This window comes from Pleurodeles waltl, chromosome 12 (assembly GCF_031143425.1).
Source record: "Pleurodeles waltl isolate 20211129_DDA chromosome 12, aPleWal1.hap1.20221129, whole genome shotgun sequence".
NCBI lineage: Eukaryota > Metazoa > Chordata > Amphibia > Caudata > Salamandridae > Pleurodeles > Pleurodeles waltl.
In genome coordinates this window covers 115786483-115794036 of record NC_090451.1, presented here as the reverse complement: position 1 = coordinate 115794036, position 7554 = coordinate 115786483, and the positions used below count along the sequence as shown (strand labels likewise).

The following is a 7554-nucleotide window of genomic DNA, read 5'->3' as shown; positions in this document are numbered from 1 at the left end:
GCTCTGGCACGTCAGGTACTCATCATATCTTATTACAACAAATAAAAAGCAAGCCAAACAACTTGCCCAGAAACCGAGACCTAACTACGCATCGTGTGAGTGTGTCTACAGCTGTATGGGGCCCAGCCGGGGGGGGAAGGGACCCAGGGGAACCCTCCTCAGTGTATGATCTTCCAGGGAGGTCTAGGAGAGGTGTGTTTGTCGTGCTCCTAACTACGCAAGTTAAGAGGCCCATCTGCATCGTCATCATAGTCATGTCAGGAGTGTTCCATGCTCCCGCCATCTCTGCCCATAGGGGAGCTATCTGTCTGTTCCTCAGCCCTCTCATTTCTTCCCACTGAAGTGCCCTTTCTCCTGCCTTGCCAAGGAAGTGATGTCTGCTTATAGCACGTGTCCTACTTTTATAATGTTTTCAGCGCACTTTGCCCACTTCATATCTAGCCAAAATCCTTTAGCACTGGGAGACCACGTGTCTGCTGAATATCTTACCTCCACCATTGGGGGTATAAAAGGTGTACCTTGGCTCTGTTGTAAATTATTATATAGGGCTCAATTTGGTTGGGTTGTAAATTGCTGTCAAGCTCTAAATCTCAGAATTCTCTTAGTCACACCTTTTTATGTCTTGCGTACACAGAGAATGTGCTGTGAGACATATTGTTTAGAATTCAGTGGGCTTACCACACGCCCATAGTTTACTTACCCTTAATTGTTTTCTATGTCACTCACATTTGCAATATTTCGATTGCTTAGCTCCCATAGACTGAATCTTCCTTTCTTGTGTTCATTCCTCCATGGAGGATGGACCAAGTACATGTGTTCTTTTCGTCTTTCTCCAGTACGCTATTTTTTATATTTTAAAAGTGTTTTCGTATCATTCTTGGATGTGCAATGTGCTTTCCAACATTCATGACAAGCATACAGCTTATTTTTCACCCTAAACGCCGTCTCTATTGACACTTTAGTTACTTTCTCACACTGTATTCCTCTGCATGACTATACTCTACTCCCCTCAGTGCCACTGTACTCTACACTGTGCAACTCTATACCACTCCACTCTACTCAGTTCTACTCCACTCTAATCTACATTGTTCCACTCTATCACTCCACTCTATGCCACTCTAATCTATGCCACTCCACTATACGCCACTTCACTCCACTTTATGCTACTCCATTCTATGCCACTCCACCCTGTCACTCTCTGCTATGCCCCTCTACTCCACTCCACTCCACTCTACTCTATGCCACTTCCCTTCATTCCTCTCTACGCCACCCTACTTCATAGAATGCCACTTTATGTGACTCTATGCCACTCTGCTCTACATCACTCTAGAATACTCAACTGAACTCTACTCTATACAATTCCACTCTACTTTACTCCTCTCCACTCTATGCCTCCCCACTCTATGCTACTCTACTCCAGTCTACTGTACGCCACTTTATTTTATCCCATTCTACTCTACGCCACTGTACACCACTCAACTCTATGCCACTCTACTCCGTTGCACCCCTCTCTACTCTACGCTACTCTACTCCATGCTACTATACTCCACTCTAAGCCACTGTACTCTCCACCACTAAGCTCTATTCCACTCTACTGTATGCCACTCCATGCCACTCTAATCCACCCCACAGAATGCCACTCTACTCTATGCCACTCCACTCAACTCCATGCCATTCCACACTTTTGCACTCTACCCTACTCTGTGCCTCTCCATTCCACTCCATGCTACTCCACTCTATCCCACTACGCTCTACTCTAGTTCACTCTATGCCACTCCACTTTACTCTCTCCCACTCTACTCTATACTACTTCATTCCATGCCACTTCACTGTACTCCACTCCACTCCATCTCACACAATATCACTCAATGGCACTACATGCGCTCTACTCTATGCCACTCTACTGCACACTACTCTATGCTGTGCCACTCTACACTACTCTCCTGTAGGCCTTTCTACTCTATGCCACTTTTTTCTCTGCTCCTCTCTACACCACAGTGTCACTCCATGCAACGCGACTGTATGCTACTCAACTCCACAACACTCTACTTCATGCAGTCCGACTCCACTCCTCCTAATTCTTTGCCACCCCTCTCCATGACACACTGTTCTCTGACTCTATGCCATTCCATGCCACTTCACTCTACACCACACTATGCCACTCTACACCACACTACTTTACTCTATGCTACTCTATGCCATTCTATGCAACCTCACTCCTCTCTACCCCACTCTGCTCTATGCCACTCCATTCCTCACAATGCTATTCAACGCCATGCCAAGGCACACCACTTCATTATATTCCACTGTATTCTATGACACATTACGTCACTCTACTCTTTGCACTTCAATCTACTCCCTTCTATGACCCTCCATTCATCACCACTCCATTGTTTGCTAGTCAAGTTTACGCCACTTCATTCCACACAATGCAACTCTAAAGCAGTATGCACCAAGCAGCTGAATGTGTCTGAAGAGACACCCAGAAAAGAAAAAAACAACAATATGTGGGGGCCTGTTCCGAGCCCCTCCTGGCCTGGAGGAGTTTGGTCGGCTGTGGATTAAGTTTTTGCAGTGTTCACTTCCCCGACCCCAGCACTCATAGAACACTTGAGACTTGCAGGGCAGAGTGGTGGATCTTGTTAAGAAGTCTGGGCTTCTTGGTTTATGGGGAGTCTTGTCACTGGAAGCAGAGAGGTAAATATTTGCTGTGATCTGCTACTCAAAGAAAAGACCCTGATCTAACTTGAAAAGATGGGTTTTAAACAAACACTAAATCTATCCACTCCACGGACACTGTGACCCTTTTTCAGCCTATCAGAGCCACACCAGGGTAGCCTTTTCAGAGCCCAAGTAGCTCGCCGTGATCGTATAGTGGTTAGTACTCTGCGTTGTGGCCGCAGCAACCTTGGTTCGAATCCGAGTCACGGCATTGCGGGTGGCAATGTCACGGCAGTTGGGCAGCATTTTTATTCTCACTTCTTAATATTTACATGAGTTAAGAGCTTGAACCTAATTTCAACGGTGAAATTAAATGTCTTTGAAGAACGCGTTAACAATGTTATTATTTATTTCACCTTTCTGCGCTTTTACGTTTGTGGCGGTCCTGATGTGAAAAGTATGAGCTACAGTTTGGTTTCACAGGACCCGGTCAGCAAGAGGGATGGATGTCTGTGTCTCCTGTACCTGCAGCGCCGAGGCTCCTGTACTGACGCGGAGTAGCTTTCAATGTTGAAAGGGATCTGTGAGAAAGTAGCCTCTTTCTAGCCTTGTTACCCCCACTTTTGGCCTGTTTGTGAGTGTATGTCAGTGTGTTTTCACTGTCTCACTGGGATCCTGCTAGCCAGGGCCCAGTGCTCATAGTGAAAACCCTATGTTTTCAGTATGTTTGTTATATGTCACTGGGACCCTGCTAGTCAGGACCCCAGTGCTCATAAGTTTGTGGCCTATAGGTATGTGTTCCCTGTGTGATGCCTAACTGTCTCACTGAGGCTCTGCTAACCAGAACCTCAGTGGTTATGCTCTCTCATTTCTTTTAAATTGTCACTAACAGTCTAGTGACCAATTTTACCAATTTACATTGGCTTACTGGAACACCCTTATAATTCCCTAGTATATGGTACTGAGGTACCCAGGGTATTGGGGTTCCAGGAGATCCCTATGGGCTGCAGCATTTCCTTTGCCACCCATAGGGAGCTCTGACAATTCTTACACAGGCCTGCCACTGCAGCCTGAGTGAAATAACGTCCACGTTATTTCACAGCCATTTTACACTGCACTTAAGTAACTTATAAGTCACCTATATGTCTAACCTTTACCTGGTAAAGGTTAGGTGCAAAGTTACTTAGTGTGAGGGCACCCTGGCACTAGCCAAGGTGCCCCCACATTGTTCAGGGCCAATTCCCTGAACTTTGTGAGTGCGGGGACACCATTACACGCGTGCACTACATATAGGTCACTACCTATATGTAGCTTCACAATGGTAACTCTGAATATGGCCATGTAACATGTCTAAGATCATGGAATTGCCCCCTCTATGCCATCCTGGCATTGTTGGTACAATTCCATGATCCCAGTGGTCTGTAGCACAGACCCTGGTACTGCCAAACTGCCTTTCCTAGGGTTTCACTGCAGCTGCTGCTGCTGCCAACCCCTCAGACAGGTTTCTGCCCCCCTGGGGTCAAGCCAGGCTTGTCCCAGGATGGCAGAACAAAGGACTTCCTCTGAGAGAGGGTGTTACACCCTCTCCCTTTGGAAAATGGTGTGAAGGCAGGGGAGGAGTAGCCTCCCCCAGCCTCTGGAAATGCTTTCTTGAGCACAGATGTGCCCAATTCTGCATAAGCCAGTCTACACCGGTTCAGGGACCCCTTAGCCCCTGCTCTGGCACGAAACTGGACAAAGGAAAGGGGAGTGACCACTCCCCTGACCTGCACCTCCCCTGGGAGGTGTCCAGAGCTCCTCCAGTGTGCTCCAGACCTCTGCCATCTTGGAAACAGAGGTGCTGCCAGCACACTGGACTGCTCTGAGTGGCCAGTGCCACCAGGTGACGTCAGAGACTCCTTCTGATAGGCTCCTTCAGGTGTTAGTAGCCTATCCTCTCTCCTAAGTAGCCAAACCCTCTTTTCTGGCTATTTAGGGTCTCTGTCTCTGGGGAAACTTTAGATAACGAATGCAAGAGCTCATCAGAGTTCCTCTGCATCTCTCTCTTCACCTTCTGATAAGGAATCGACTGCTGACCGCGCTGGAAGCCTGCAAAACTGCAACAAAGTAGCTAAGACGACTACTGCAACTCTGTAACGCTGATCCTGCCGCCTTCTCGACTGTTTTCCTGCTTGTGCATGCTGTGGGGGTAGTCTGCCTCCTCTCTGCACCAGAAGCTCCGAAGAAATCTCCCGTGGGTCGACGGAATCTTCCCCCTGCAACCGCAGGCACCAAAAAGCTGCATTACCGGTCCCTTGGGTCTCCTCTCAGCACGACGAGCGAGGTCCCTCGAATCCAGCAACTCTGTTGAAGCGACTCCCACATTCCAGTGACTCTTCAGTCCAAGTTTGGTGGAGGTAAGTCCTTGCCTCACCTCGCTGGGCTGCATTGCTGGGAACCGTGACTTTTGCAGCTACTCCGGCCCCTGTGCACTTCCGGCGGAAATCCTTCGTGCACAGCCAAGCATGGGTCCACGTCACTCTAACCTGCATTCCACGACTTTCTAAGTTGGTCTCCGGCGACGTGGGACTCCTTTGTGCAACTTCGGCGAGCACCGTTTCACGCATCCTCGTAGTGCCTGTTTCTGGCACTTCTCCGGGTGCTACGTGCTTCTGATAGGGCTCATTGTCTTGCTCGACGTCCCCTCTCTCTTCTGGTCCAATTTACGACCTCCTGGTCCCTCCTGTGCCTCAGCAGCGTCCGAAATCGGTTACCGCATGATTTGCAGCTAGCAAGGTTTGTTGGCGTTCTTTCGGCGGGAAAACACTTCTGCACAACTCTCCACAGCGAGATGGATCCTTCCACCAAAGGGGAAGTTTCTAGCCCTTTTCGTTCCTGCAGAAACCGCAGCTTCTTCTGTCCAGTAGAAGCTTCTTTGCACCCGCAGCTGGCATTTCCTGGGCATCTGCCCATCTCCGACTTGCTTGTGACTTTTGGACTTGGTCTCCTTTGTCCACAGGTACCCTAGATTGGAAATCCACAGTTGTTGCATTGTTGGTTTGTGTCTTTCCTGCATTATTCCTCTATCACGACTTCTTTGTCTTTTGGGGAACTTTAGTGCACTTTGCACTCACTTTTCAGGGTCTTGAGGAGGGCTAATTTTCTAACTCTCACTATTTTCTAATAGTCCCAGCGACCCTCTACAAGGTCACATAGGTTTGGGGTCCATTCGTGGTTCGCATTCCACTTTTGGAGCATATGGTTTGTGTTGCCCCTATCCCTATGTGTCCCCATTGCATCCTATTGTAACTATACATTGTTTGCACTGTTTTCTAAGACTATACTGCATATTTTTGGTATTGTGTACATATAACTTGTGTATATTTGCTATCCTCTCACTGAGGGTACACTCTAAGATACTTTGGCATATTGTCATAAAAATAAAGTACCTTTATTTTTAGTATAACTGTGTATTGTGTTTTCTTATGATATTGTGCAAGTGACACTTGTGGTACTGTGGTAGCTTCACACGTCTCCTAGTTCAGCCTAAGCTGCTCTGCTAAGCTACCATTATCTATCAGCCTAAGCTGCTAGACACCCTATACACTAATAAGGGATAACTGGGCCTGGTGCATGGTGCAAGTACCCCTTGGTACTCACTACAAGCCAGTCCAGCCTCCTACATTGGTTGTGCAGTGGTGGGATAAGTGCTTTGAGACTACTTACCACTCTTGTCATTGTACTTTTCATAAGAGAAAAATATACAAAACAAGTTCAGTGTGTGTACACAGTGCTAAAAAGTTTTGCATTTCCTCTTTTCACTCTTTTCTAAAGTGCTGAAAAGTACTTCTAAACTTTCAAAAAGTTCTTAAAAGTTTAAAAAGTTTTTTTTCTGTCTTTCTAAAAAGTTCTGAAAACTTTTTTCTCTTTTTCTATCACTTTAACTCTCTCTAAAAATGTCTGGCACAGGCCAAAATGTTGACCTGTCTAAGATTGCATATGATCACCTTAGCTGGAAAGGAGCAAGGAGTCTCTGCATAGAGAGAGGTTTGAGTGTAGGGAAGAATCCTTCCTTGGAACTATTGCTTAATATGCTTAGAGAACAAGATAAGGCCAAGGTGGCCACATCTGTTGAAAAAGTAGCAAATGGTTCTCAATCTGATCCAGGGACACCCCCAGGTAAAGGTTCAGGAAAGAAACTTCTTAGCCTTCCCATTACAAGACAGTCTAGCATAGTTGGTACTGAGGTGGAGTCACATCATACAGATGATGTGCTCTCACATTACACTGTCAGCCAAGCTGTTAGGGTGCCCTCTGTAAGGGACAGGTCTCCTTCTGTCCATTCTCACCATACTTCTGTATCTAGGAATGTCCCTCCCACCCACCCTGATGACAGAATGTTAGAAAGGGAACTCAATAGATTGAGAGTGGAGCAATCCAGACTGAAGCGTAAACAGCAACAGCTGGATTTAGATAGACAATCCTTAGAAGTAGAGAAGGAAAGACAGAGGTTGGGTTTAGAAACCCATGGTGGCAGCAGCAGTATTCCTCATAGTCATCCTGTAAAAGAGCATGATTCCAGGAATCTGCACAAGATAGTTCCCCCTTATAAGGAGGGGGATGACATTAACAAGTGGTTTGCTGCACTTGAGAGGGCCTGTGTTGTACAGGATGTCCCTCAAAGGCAGTGGGCTGCTATCCTATGGCTATCATTTAGTGGAAAAGGTAGGGATAGGCTCCTTACTGTGAAAGAAAGTGATGGCAATAATTTTACAGTTCTTAAGAATGCACTCCTGGATGGTTATGGCTTAACCACTGAACAATACAGGATAAAGTTCAGAGAGACCAAAAAGGAGTCTTCACAAGACTGGGTTGATTTCATTGACCATTCAGTGAAGGCCTTGGAGGGGTGGT

At 46.8% G+C, this 7554-nt stretch overlaps 1 non-coding gene across 1 annotated transcript; it reads left to right on the top strand.

The window, feature by feature from the left end:
* The first annotated feature begins 2860 nt into the window (after nucleotides 1-2860).
* TRNAH-GUG (transfer RNA histidin (anticodon GUG)) lies at nucleotides 2861-2932 on the top strand. Its single transcript has one exon. It is a non-coding gene; the product is annotated as a tRNA-His (tRNA).
* The last annotated feature ends 4622 nt before the right edge of the window (nucleotides 2933-7554 follow it).